The sequence below is a fragment of the Callospermophilus lateralis genome, chromosome 1, assembly GCF_048772815.1.
Source record: "Callospermophilus lateralis isolate mCalLat2 chromosome 1, mCalLat2.hap1, whole genome shotgun sequence".
NCBI classification, from domain to species: Eukaryota; Metazoa; Chordata; class Mammalia; order Rodentia; family Sciuridae; genus Callospermophilus; species Callospermophilus lateralis.
This window is the reverse complement of record NC_135305.1, coordinates 57,552,832-57,566,913: the sequence shown is the minus strand read 5'-3', so window position 1 is coordinate 57,566,913 and position 14,082 is coordinate 57,552,832. Positions and strand designations below refer to the sequence as shown.

The window sequence follows — 14,082 nt, the reverse complement described above, 5'->3', positions numbered from 1 at the left end:
AAGGGAGACTACTTGCCTCAGCCTTTACCCCTTACCCTTGAATTCCTAAGTCTCCAGCCACAATCATGTATATATCTTTGCCTGCTTCCAATTTGGGAGAAAGAATGCTGTTCTCTAGAGTAAACTGAATAACCCAACCCCCAATAAGATATGCATTTCCTGATCTGGAATCTGTGAATTTTACCTTATATCACAAGACACTTCTCAGAGTGTTTAAAGATCTTTTGAAGGAGACCTAAAGTGTAATCATGAGGCTCCTCATGACCAGGAGATGAGAAGGTAAGCGAGGAGGAAATGTGACAACAGCAAAGGTCAAAACAATAAAAATCACATCCCAGGAATGTGGGCAGCCTCTAGCAACTGGAACAGGCAAGGAAGGAATTTTCCCCTAGAGGTTCTAGAAGGAGCCAATCCTTCCTACACTTTGACTGTAGCCTGGATAAACTGATTTCATATTTTGGCTTCCAGATCTGTTAAGTCTCCAAGTTTATGGTGTTTGTTTAAGCAGCAAGAGAAAACTAATATATTTTAAGTCTGGTAACAATACATATAAAATATTTGTCTAATTTGGGAAAGATGATACATAACTCAGTGGTATAGCACTTGCCTAGCATGTGCAAAGCCCTGAGTTTCATCCCCAGAACCAACATAAATAAATAAATAAATAAGGTAAGTAAGTAAATCAGATTAACACAACATGTAGCACTATAGATTAAAACTCCACACAGTGGCTTCTATGTTTCTGGGCTTCATAGGACCAATTTTCCAGGTAGGTAATAGGAGATGTGGTTAGAGGCCACAGAGATTGGAGCAGAAGACTTAGAATTGGGAGAGATTGCCTCTGCTCCTATCCTGAATAAGTCATTAACTGACTGTTTGTGTTTGTTTATTTGTTTAAGGCATTTTTAAAAAAGGATCAAACTCAGGGCCTTGCACATGCTAGGCAAGCACTCCATCTGCATTGTATCCTCAACCCAAGCTTCAGTCTATCTTATAAAATGATGTTTATCCATATGAGTTCTAAGATTCTTCCTAGTTTTAAAATTCATATCTGTAACAAAGTATTTTACCTTTGTATTTCATATCCTCTGTTATCACTAGCTCTCTGTTATAATCTCTCTCCAGTCTCCCTGTCTACCATGAAACTTATATGTCAACCACATGCATATCCAAGCTGTGTATATATTGTTTCTGCTGCCCAGAATTTTGTCACCAGCTTTTTCTCTTCAACACTCAAGTCAAAAATCATTGCTTCTGAGAGACTCTCCCATCTTCTCAAAAACAGAATGGTCATCTCAATCTTGGTCTAGTCACAGATCTTTTAAATCAGTCATCAAATTCTAAAGTGATTATCTCCATTTCTGTTTCTCAAACCAGAATGTGGACTACTGGTATGCAAATACTCTGATCCATATTTATACCTCTAGCACCTACTTCTGTGCTTGCACAGACACTCATATCATGTCTGTGGATTGAATAAACACATTAATGGCTATTCCCTGAATATCTGGGGGTGGGCAAGGATGGGAAGTGAAGAGGGTTGAAGGTAAAGGACAAGGAGATAGGAAATTCATGGTTCAACAAGACATCCAGAGCTCTGGAGAAAAAGATGAAGTTGATTTGCGTACTGATTTAATTCAAGGCTATCCTCAGATACTCATTGTACACGCAATTTAGCATCTCCCTTGACCTTGCTTCAAAGTCAGTTTCTAAGTGGAGTTAATAATATGAGCTACCTCATGCAGCAATCTGCTGATTAGAAGCTCTTAACTGGGGTGGATGGCAGGCAGCCACATATGATTTGTCAGTTCTGCATCCCTGCATGGCTCTAAGCAGAGGCTGGCAACTTCAGAATTTTATAGTACCTAGTTAAAAACTCTCCCTATAGATCTTTCTGAGTAATAACTCATAAAACTATGTACATTCAGTTTTCCTTTTCGTTTTTTGTGGTACTAGGGATTGAATCCAGGGGCACTTCACCACTAATTTACACCCACGGATCTTTTTATTTTTTATTCTGAGATAGGGTCTCACTAAGTTGCCCAGACTGGCCCCTAGCTTTTGATTCTCTTGCCTCAGCCTTCTGAGTAGCTGGGATTACAAGTGTGTACCACCACACCTAGTATGTCCTTTTTCTTTATACAAAAAGACAAAAGAAAAACCTACTCTGAAAATGTCATTTTAGTAAAAATCGGAGTGTCAACTTCATAAACCTAGAAAACCTATGAAATCACACTTTTCACAGTATAGAGGCTGATGTTAATTTGTAATGTGTCTTTGATCACACATCACTCCTCATGAAACGGTTAGCTCTGTGTGTTCCTTTAACATTTTAAACTACATACCTGTGTTGGTTTAGAATTTTATGTCTAAGACCCATATTATTGTTTTAAGGCGCCACTTACTGAATATTTTCCAAGTCAGACACTTTGCTAAGTGCTTCATTCACAATTCTCATTTCCTCCTCATAACAACTTCAAGCACTAAGCGTTACTACACACTTTTCATAGATGAGGAAGCTGAGATTTAGAGAGGCTAATTAAGTTTACTAAGGATAGCAGGCTATTAATTGTGGAGAGAAGGTTTGGGGCCACACCTATGGAATGAATAGGTCCATAAGTAGATTCTCTTTTTCCTTGTTTTCCACAATTCTTGTGTGATATTATATCACTTAAGAAATATCATTCAGCAATTAACAATAGCTTGCAGGGGAAAAATGGAAAAATGTAACTATATTTCCAAAATTAAAACTTCCACAATTTCTATTGAAAACAAAATGCTTTGTCCCTCAAAATTCATATAGTAAAGCTCCAACCCCCAACATATTTGGAAATAGAGTCTTTAGGAAGTAAGGTCAAAATAGGTTATAATTGTCAGGCCTTAACCCCCACAGAGTTGTGATCTTATCAAATAAAGAAGTTCTAGGAAGAGAGGGCTGTACCCACAACCCTCCCTGTTGGCCTATGAAGACAGAGAAGGCAGCCAGTGGCAAAGCCGGGAAGACAGTCACCACCAGAAACCATCCATATGGGCACCATTGTCTCTAGAACTGTGAGAAAATAAATTTATGTGGCTTAAGCTATGAAGCTGAAGTATTTTGTTGTGGCAGCTTGAACCGACTAATATACAATGGCACTGCCTCAGTTTATTTATTCTTGTTTACCTCCATGATAGGGAAGGTTGGGGACCACCTGTTCTCAGTTTCCTCAGCTTTAACAGCTGGTAGTTAACCCACTTGTAATATAAACTACTGTCTGTTTCAGTTTTTGAAGTTACAGCAAAGCTAGAGCCCTCAGGACTTTTTATATTAATCTGGGTCAAAAAACAAATATAGGCTTTGGGCTGAGGATGTAGCTCAGTGCTAGAGCATTTGCCTAGCAAGCATGAGGCCCTGGGTTAAATCCCCAGCACAAGAAAAAAAGAAGAAAGAAAATGAAAGAGATAGGCCTATAAAGTATACATAAATGTATATTGAGGGAAAAATTATGCTGTATAGAAATTCAGATTAGCCTTTGACATCTGTTCATGTTCTCTGATATCATTAATTATGATGAAACTTTGTAGATTAGGTTTCATTTATTCCTTATTGTGTTTTACAAGAAGTATATGGTATCCTATAGCCTAGGTTTTCAATGGAAGGATAAGAACTTCTAAGTTTTCCAAGAAAAACAGTGAATGTCCCAAATTCTCGAGGTCAGTTCTGAGAATCACTCTTTGATTGGTTTTGGTTCCGAAAAGATAGTACTCAACTCCTCAAAGAGCAAAATTCAGACTTCAGTGGCTTCCCTAAATGGCTGTGTATAAACCCAGTTGCTTAGATAAAAATCACTGGAGATGTTTACTGAAAACACAGATTGATAGACCTCACTCCAGAAGTCTCAGTAACTACAACACTAATAACAACCGCTAATACTTATGTGGTGTTGCCCATGTGCCAAAGATTATTCTAAGTACTTTGCAAACATTTACTCACGTAACCTACTAAACAATCCTGTGAAGTAAATATTATTATTATTGCCATCTATTAATGAGAAAACTGGCACAGTAGGGTAAGGTAATGTGCAGGTTAAGAGAAAAGCCAGATTTAGACATAAACTGCCTGAGTTCAGAGTCTGCCCTTTTAACTCCACACTGTGGTCCCCATATCTGTGTTGTAACAAGTTTTCTAGGCAAGTCCCGTGTGTAACAAGGCTGGAAACCCAGACAGCCCTCATCTGATGCATGAATCTCCTTGTCTTTAACAGTCTGAGCAGTCTGAGCTAAGGTTGGAAATTGACCACCACACGACAGCTTTTTTTTTTTTTTTTTTTATCCCAGTTACTTGCTATTTCATCTCTGCTTTGTGGAAACAAAGTCTGATCCTGGGAAGAAACACAATAGGATGGAAAGAGTGAGGGCTTGGAAATAAATAAGGTGATATACTGGAACTAGATCATCCTGGCTTGGAAGAACCATTTGTGTACATCTCTTCCCAGCCTTGTACTTAGTGATGTCATGTTGGGGGCTTGAAATTTGCCTCAATAGAAGTATTTACACTATAGAAATCAGCAAACACAAACCAGGGTTTTTTTCTAAGCATTTACCAGCATGCCACTGCATTTGTGGCATAATCAGCTACCTATTGGCTACATTGCATCAGGCACATTCTTTAAACTATCCAAGCTTCAGTATTCTCATTAGTAAAACTGGAAGGAAGAACAGCTTTGGAAATCAAATGAGAAGAAATGTGGAAGCATTTGGCATAGTGTTGAACAAAGGAAGAGTAGGTACTTTACCAATGTTCCTTTTTCTTTATACTTCCCAATTGTTTCCAAACAACTAAAGTCATCTAACATATTTTCCTCTTTTTCCAGGTAAAATTTCTTTCAATTATTATTCATTCATTGGTGTCTCCAGACCCTTTATCATATTTTGGAATATGTCACAGTTCATCACAATTCTAGTCCCTTTGAGAGGCATTTTGGTAATTCTTATACTCCCCAAGGGAATCTTATTTGTGCTTCCTGGTCCGCGCTGCTCCAGCTCCGCTGGTGCTACCTCTTTCTGTGGCTTTACAGCCTGTATCAGATACTTCAGCTACTTCCAGGTGTCATCATGGTGTACCAGAGCCCAAGAAGGTCAGAGTTCTGTGACAAAACTAGAAGACTGCCTCTATTTCCATGTGGCTGATTGTTTTCCGGAGGTACCAAGGACGTGTTGGCTATCTCTCCAAGACCCCAGAATCTTTTTTTTTAAATCTTTGTTTTGTTTATTTATTTTTGTATGTGGTGCTGAGGATCGAACCCAATGCCTTACGCATGTGAAGCGAGCTCTCAGCCACTGAGCTACAGCCCCAGCCCCCCTCAAAATCTTTTTGGTGAAAAAAATTTTGTTGAGTTTTGGTGAATCTGCTGTTTTAATGGTCTTCCATTCTGTCTCTGTCGGATTCAGGTGTGAATTTGGAGTAGAATAGTGGGTATGTCTTAACTCATTTAATAAAACCATAGACTGGGTAATTTATAAAGAAGGGAGTTTAGTTGGATTACAGTTCTGGAAGCCATAAAGTCCAAGGGCATGATGCTAACATCTGGAAAGGGCCTCTTGTGCTACATGATAAGATGATAGATGGGCAATGAAGCATACTCAAGAGGGAGGAGGGGTCACCCTTATAACAAGCCCATTCTCAAGATAAATAACCCACTCTCAAGATAATGGAATTAATCTATTCATGACCTAAACACATACACCTCCCATTAGTCCACACCTCTCAACACTGCCACACTGAGGATGAAGTTCCAATATATGAACTTTGGGGGAGAGGGGTGCTCACTCAAACCATAGCACTCTGTCCCTGGCCCCTAAAATCCATGTCCTTCTCACAATGCAAAATGCATTCATTTCATCCCAATAGTCCCCAAAGTCTTAACTCATTCCAGTATCAAGTTGAAAGTCCAAATTCCAGAGTCTGATCTTAATCAAACATGGGTGAGGCTTCAATGCACAATTCATCCTAAAGAAAATTCCCTCCAACGGTGCACCTGTAAAATCAAAACACATCATCTACTTCCAAAAGACAATGGTGGGACAAGCATAGAATAAATATTCCTATTCCAGAAGGGAGAAATAAGCAAGAAAAAAGGGGTAACTGGTTCTAATTAAGTCAAAATCCAATAGGGAAAACTACAGTAGGCCTAGGGGGAGGGAGGTTTCCTGAATTGAGAGATAAATTCAGGTGTCAAACAAAACTTCTGCCAGATCACGCTTTCCCTCTGAGGCTCTGTAACTGGGCCAAGTTTAGCTGCCTTGCTCTTCTTTCTCTTTGTGTTTTCTCCCAAGAGGCTCATTTGTCCTGGGATCAGCCAGCCTATCTGGCCAGCAAAGGTGAAACAAATAGGCTTAGCCTGGGGCCTTCTCACATGGAACTTCTCCTAAAGTGTGTACCCAGAGCTGACAACCATATTCCAGGTGCAGCTAGATGTGCAAGATGGAGGCTGAGAATCTCTTCTTCAGCATAGAACACTGTAGTTTTATAAAAATCACCTTAGATGGAATCACTTCTTTTTAGTCGTCATACTATTGATTTACTTAGTACATTCAATTTGGAGTTGCAAAAAAAAAAAAAAGCTCTTAGATTGCTATTTATTCCTATCTTCCACTGATCTCATGTTCATTCAGCCAGTTTTTTTTGGACATAAAGGGCGAGGTTTTAAGCTTGTTCTTATGAAATCTTAATATATTAGGCCCATCACCCTAGCTTTTTAAGGGCTTTTACATCTCTACAATTTGGTCTCTATCAAACATTCTGTCTTATGACAAAACAAACAAACAAAACAATCAATTTTTAATGAAAGATACAGCAACAAAGAAAACCTGGACAAATGTTTATCATTTAGGATTCAGCAGATACTCTAAATATCTTTATCGACCCAGAGTTAATCCAAATGCTGGTAACATTGCCATTTTTGAGTCCACTCAAAAATTATTTTATGAGCATCCTTTCAGTGTTCTCGTCTTGAATTATGGAAGAAATGTGTCTATTTTCCTTGCTATCTGCTTTTCTGTTAACTCTGCTTCTTTTGCTATTACATATTTATATTGCCTTCTCCCTACATTTTGGATTCAAAAATAGCTTTAATGTAAATCTGATTGGATCTGATAGTTTCATGTCATCTGTAGCACACTGTTGGGCATATTTTTCATGAGATCACTCATAGGTCACTGTTCTGTCATGACAAGCCTAACAGACAATATTTCTGTTCCCTTCAGATGTAGCCAACACAATGGTGTCACTTGATAAAAATGTGTCTAAACATCCATCCATTCATTCATTCAAGAGATATTCATTGAGCACCTCTTGTGGGCCAGATGTTGTTATGGGTGCTGGTGGTACAGATTAAGATTCTGCCCTCAAAGAGCACTCACATTAATGAGAAACAAAGACATAAAATAAGTAAACAAAAAATTATCTGAGTGATAAATTAGATTTTAAAACAAGGTAATGAGATAGAGAGACTGAGCTGGAGATAGGTATTAAGTAGGATTGACAAGGAAGACCTCTTTGAAAAGATAAATTTTAAGCTGAGACTTGAATGATGAGAAAAGAAGTTATCCTGGTTGTGATCTCTCTAAAAGCATCCAAACACATTGTAGCAAAGGCCTGGGTGCAGAAACAAGGCTGATATTAAGAATAGGAAAAGGCCAGTGTGGTGAGCTGAGGGAAATGGCAGATGAGATTTGGAGAGTTAGGACCCACAACATTAGAATATCTGTGTTTTATTTTAAGTACTTTAAAAAGCCACTCAAGTGCTTTAAATATGGAAGGTGTATATCAGGAGAAAGACACGATCTGGTTATAGCAAAGATCATACTATGGTAACATCAGAAAGAACTGGCTGAGCTGCTTTATTTAAGGCATTTGGGCCCGGCAGGCATTTAGTTTTCATAACTTGTTCAATCCAATCATCTAGAAAGTCTTGTGGAGGGCAGGACTTTATGGATGACTGGATTAGACAATTTATAACTTTATAAGTATGCTTTCAAAAGCAAGTTTATGACTTTATAAGCATGCTTTCAGTATTCTCAAAAGTTATGATAGAAATATTGCCTCAGAGGATGGGTATGAAGGTCAAAGTCACTAATGATAATGGGAGGATCTAAAGCCAAGGTCTAGATATTGCAGAGTTTGAAGGAGCGTCAGCTGAATGATAGAGGGAATTTCCCAACTTCCCTCCCCAAATGACCCCACTGCTTCTTGTTCCAGAACTGAAAGATGAAAAATCAGCTTCAATTGACAATGAAAGAAAAAGAAGATTCATTGAGAAAGAGGATGAAAAGAGATAAAGCTGACTGCAAAGTCAAAAGGGAGCATGTTTGGAAAGGGAGCATATGGTGACTATAAAATGCCAAAGCAACCCTTTCTTTGAATAACTATTTCTTTCTAGTGATGTCTTTGACCCATTTTATGATTCTCACCACTTATGGGAGAATCCTAATTGCTAAATCACCCTAACCTCATGATAGCACCCAACCCTTGGTTCATGCCTATTGAGCCCCCTGCAGAAACAGCAACCAACATGGAATTGATATCTGCCTCCCCAATATCATCCACAGAATCCTTCAGAGGGAACTCAGTCCTCACCAGAGATGCTTCCCTCCTTATGTAGGCATACTCTCCCTTGTTTTGTGGAGACAGTAAATCTTATTTTGTCAGACCACAGATGCATGCCTGAAAGTCTTAAACCATCAGTCTCAGCCTGTCTTCTCCCTGTGTCATTTCCCCTCATGGACCTGAAATATGGTCATGGTCATGGTGAGGTAGTGAGACAATTTTAAAACCAATCTACTGAAACTCAGAACTGTAAATAGTGAAGTTACATTCCTTCTTATATTTCTGCTTTTTGCTGTTCTGCTAGAGGAGTAAGTGGTGGTATTACTAGTTTTCTAAGGGAAGGGTGGAGTTGGGTCTCAATGTACTTCTCAGAAATCCACAACATCAAATTTTCACATCATGATTCTTGTTCCTATTGATAATCTGTCTCAATATATGATGTTTAATCTCTTTTTTAAACTACTCTAAGTTTTTTTAAAATAATGACTCCACTGGCTACTAACTGATATTAATTTGTAGGGCCTCCATAGTGTTAGCAAAATAGCTAGCAGGAGTATTAAAACAACTACCAGTTTTTATCATTCCAGGAATGTTTATACATTCCTAAGGTAATTACAGACTTTCTTCTACCTACAGCACAAAAATACAAATATATGTTATTAATACTATCAGCTTGGAGCTTTTTTTAAAAAATAGTTTTATTTTATTCATTTATTTTTATGTCATGCTGGTGTTTGAACCCAGAGCCTCACACATGCTAGGCAAGCACTCTACCACTGAGCCACAACCCATCCTCTCAGCTTGGAGTTTGAGCTTACTTTTCCATGAATAAAAATGTTTACTATTTTTTGGGGATGGGGTTGTGGCTCAGCGGTAGAGCGCTTGCCTTGTACGTGAGAGACTTTGGATTCGATCCTCGGCACCACATAAAAATAAATAAGTGAAATAAAGGTATTGTGTCCAACTACAACTAAAAAATAAATATTTAAAAAAAAACGTTTACTATTTTTAAGCATTAATTATAGGTAGTTTGCATGATGTTGCCCCTGAGAGGAAAGAAAGATAGAAAGACAGAAGGAAGGGAAGGAAGGAAGGAAAGGAAGAAATAAAACTTGGGAATGTGTTGTGCTCAGATATAACAAGTAGTAAATATGTTCATGGAGTAGCAGAGACACCATAGGTGTAAAGTCGGGGAATGGGGACTTCAGCTCACCTCTTTTTAACTCTGTGGCCTTGGGTTATTATCCTATCTGAGCCCCAGTTTCTTCATTCATAAACTGGAAATAATAATAATACCCACCTTGCAGGGGTGTTGTGAGGTTAGTGGTCATGTATTCAAAATGCTGGAATAGTGTCTGATACATAAGTAGGTGTTTAGCAAGCATTGCTATCTTTATTGATGTCAACTAACAAAAAATATTTTACTACTTAATTCCTTCTCCCTCCACAAGTCCAATGCCACTTTATATCCACTCCAGGCCCCACTCCCCACCTGGTGGCTCAACTCTGAGTCAATTTAGGCTACTCCTGACCTCCATATCAACCCGTCCGGGCTGCTGGTGTTCCTGCTCACTGGCTTCTGCTTTGAGAATTAGACCTCTGCCCTGTTCCCATGGCCTTAGTCTTTGATGCTCCATGCAGAACCAGACTTTTCTCTTTGTGACTCAGTACCCCCAGGGAGGATCAAGGATAACTGTCTTGCTCATGGGGTCAGTCAAGGATCGCAGACCTGCCATCAGCTAACAAGCCTTCCTGAGTCCACAGCCTGGATTTCCAAGTATCACCTGCTCTGGACTTCCAGGCCTTGTCCCTCCAAGGTTGGGATAGCTCAGTTAATTGAAGTTAGATCTTCTCTCACTTGGCTTAGACAGTGTCCAGCCTCCTTGACTGCACCTTTCTCCCAGAACCTATTCTGAATACCTGCCTAACCCAACTCAGTTATCTGGTCTAAATCTGGAATGCTGTTTATTCTTAAAAAAAAATGTAGTTTTAGATGGACAGAATGCCTTTATTTTATTTGTTTATTTTTATGTGGTGCTGAGGATCCAACCCAGTGCCTCATGCACACCAGGCAAGTCCTCCACCACTGATCTACAGTCCCAGCCCTGGGATGCTGTTTAATCTTCTTGCCTAATCCATGTTGGTAGAAGTATGAGGAGAGTAAAACTACCAAATTCACATTTTTTAATTGAGAGTCACGTTGAGGTGTTGGCTTTGTAAACAGTAATTAATGTGCCAATGCAATTAAAGTACTCTGGAGCTGTAGAGGAGTAGCTTCTTCTGTAGAGCTTTAAATTAATCTGGAATGTTGGTATATTAAAGCACAGGATACTTCAGCTGCCATTACCATTAAACAGTTCACTGAAGGCATAGTTTCAGTTTAGATTGTACATTAGTGTCACAATATATAGTCAATTCTCAAAAAACACAGCTGTTGTTTGTTATTGACTCTGTTTGGGAACTAAAGAGTAATAAAAGCAGCCATAGCTGGTACTGTTTTGTCAACATTGTCCCAAAAGTAAGTCCAACTCAGACCCAAGAAGCCACTGGGCTCAGTAATCCTTTCTTCCTTATAAAGCATCTGGGAAACTTAGAGCATGATGCGGTGTTGTTTTTCTAATTTGACCTGCCTGATGCCTGATGGCAATAATCTAAGTTGGGAAGAAGACAATGTTTGTGTGTGTGTGTGTGTGTGTGTGTGTGATGCTGGGAATCAAACCCAGAGCCTCATACATGCTAGGCAAGTGCTCTACCACTGAGCTATATCCTCAGTCCCAAGACAATTTAAAAGAACACTTCCTGTGATAAAACAATGCATGTTTATTCTTAAAACAGAAAAATACATTGAAGTATAAAGAAGCAGATAAAATCATCATCCCAGCATCCAGAGATAAGCTTGCTAATATTTTATGCTGATTATACTTTTAGTCTAAAAACAACTGTGCATATAACAAGACATTTATTAGAAAAAATGGGGGAAAAGTAATAATAAAAGCAAAAGCCATCATTTATCGAACATTTATTATGTGCCAGGCAACACACTAAGTGCTTTAATGTGTATCAATCTATTTAATTGGCCATGACCACAGTCACAAGTATGCTCAGGCTTCAGAAGAAGTTGGCCTCCAGGGTCCTGCACTATGGCAAAAAGAAGGTCTTTTTGGACCCAATGAAATCACAATGTCAGTTCCTGTCAGCAGATCCAGAAGCTGATCAAGGATAGGCTGGTTATCCTTAAGCCTGTGATTGTTCCCTGACTGAATGATGGAAAGACACATTGGCCTGCAGGAAGAGCAGGCACATGGGCATAGGTAAGCAAGTGGGGTACAGCCAATGCTCGAATGCCAGAGAAGGTCACCAGACTGAGGAGGATGGGGTTTCTGCCCAGGCTGCTATGATACCATTAATCATTAATCTTCACTGAAGGTAAAGGCATTGTGTTCAAAAACAAGAGGACTGTGGGAACACATCTATAAGCTGAAGGCAGACCAGGCTGAGGCCAGCAGCTCCAGAGCCAGGAAGTGTGCAAGCTTGGTGAGCAGGGCCTCCAGGCCAAGAAGAAGGAAGTTATCAGGATCATCAAAGTAGGAAGGAATCTCAAAATAAAGTCCCCCTTCTCTTGTCTGTATATAGAAGCCTCAGTATCACTGAAATAAAGTAAGTCTTCATCTGCTTGCCAAGGAAAAAACAAACAAACAAACAAACAACAACAACAACAACAACAAAAACACCTATTTCTCCCAATATCCCTGTCAGGAAAGCTAGTGAGATAAGCAAAAGTGACTCAAACTAGCAGCCTGTCTAGGCCCTTACCCAACATACTAGGAAAGCAGAAACTGAGGACATTTAAAGTTATGACTCATAGAACCACTTCAACATGTCACTTTTCAAGAAAATTATTTCAGTAACATCAGAAAATGTATACATGGTACAAGAAGCAGGAGATATTAAGCACAATGTGTTGTTATTAAAAACATGTATTACTCATTTATTCATGTACATTAAACATTTATTAAAACATTTAGCTCTTCCTGCCACCTTGGAGCCTGAGGAGGCCTGCTGGGAACAGGACTTCTAAAAGGCAAATATGTCTGGAAGACTGTGGTGCAAAGCTATTTTTGCTGGCTATAAGTGGGGTTTCTGGAACCAAAGGGAGCACACAGGTCTTCTAAAAATTGAAGGTGTTTATGCCAGAGTAGAAACCAAGTTCTCCTTGGGCAAGAGATGTGTTTACGTGTACAATGCAAAAACCAACACTGTGACTCTTGGTGGCAAATGAAACAAAACTAGAGTACTCTGGGGAAAGGTAATTTGTGCCCATGGAAACAGTGGCATGGTTTGGGCCAAATTCCAAAGCAACCTTCTTCCTACTAAGGCCATTAGACACAGAATCCATGTGATGCTGTACCCCTCAAGAATTTAAACTAATGGAAAATAAATAAAGATGGATTTGTGCTCTTGTATTTTTGATGTTGCTACTGTTTAGTGACTCAAAAACTTAACCGTCTTCAGTTGATTTGCTATATGCTTAAAAAGGTGGAGGTTGCCCAGCATCTTGAAAATACAGGGAAGTCAGAGGGTTATATGTAATGGTCAGTATGGGGCAGCTACAGAAATTTAGAAAGCAACAGGTTAATGTGAGTATCTTAATAGACAGGCATTTTGGAGGAAATAAATATGCTTTGGGGAAAGTGGAAAGGTGGCTTATCATTAGATTAAGTAAAAAAAGCATAAAATTATCTCTCAAAAGGGTTGCGGACATAGCTTAGTGGTAAAAGTGCATAAGAGTGTGAGACTGTATTTCATCCCTAGCATTACCAAAAAAAAAAAAAAAAAAAAAAAGCTTTGTAATAGGTTGTACTAGTTCACTATGGATTGGGAAGCTTATGAGTGAAAATGGAATTGGGGGCTGGGGATGTGGCTCAAGCGTGCAGCCCGGGTTCAATCTTCAGCACCACATACAAACAAAGATGTTGTGTCCGCCGAAAACTAAAAAATAAATATTAAAATTCTCTCTCTCTCTCTCTCTGTCTCTCTCTGTCTCTCTCTCTCTCTCTCTTAAAAAATGGAATTGGGAATAATTTCAGTGGAAATTAAATAGATGATATTTGTTAGTGCCTTCTGATGGGCTGGGATGACTATTCTTGGGATTTGTGACTGGACAAGTAAGTGTATATTACTTGATTGGTGGTGTAATGCAAGCTGAAAATGTCAACCTAATGCTACATCATTCTACTTCAGAATAAAAGTGCATGGACAGAAAAAAAATATTTATTAGTTTTTGCATATGGCACTGCTCCAAAGTTTAACATTTTTTCTCTCACAAACAGCATGACAGCATAATAAATAACTTTTTGCCTATCCCTTTATCCCTTGATGCATTCAACCTATTTTAATAGCTAGCCTCATTATAAATGATACTGCATATCAGGGACTAAAGGAGAAAATCTGAACATCAGGGAAATAAAGAAAAGAGAGAACAGCACATGATAAGC

At 38.9% G+C, this 14,082-nt stretch overlaps 2 pseudogenes; both read left to right on the top strand.

Moving 5' to 3' along the window:
* The first annotated feature begins 11,684 nt into the window (after positions 1-11,684).
* On the top strand, positions 11,685-12,243 carry LOC143397535 (large ribosomal subunit protein eL19 pseudogene; annotated as a pseudogene).
* A 431-nt stretch (positions 12,244-12,674) lies between these two features.
* LOC143404171 (large ribosomal subunit protein eL33 pseudogene) lies at positions 12,675-13,010 on the top strand (annotated as a pseudogene).
* The last annotated feature ends 1,072 nt before the right edge of the window (positions 13,011-14,082 follow it).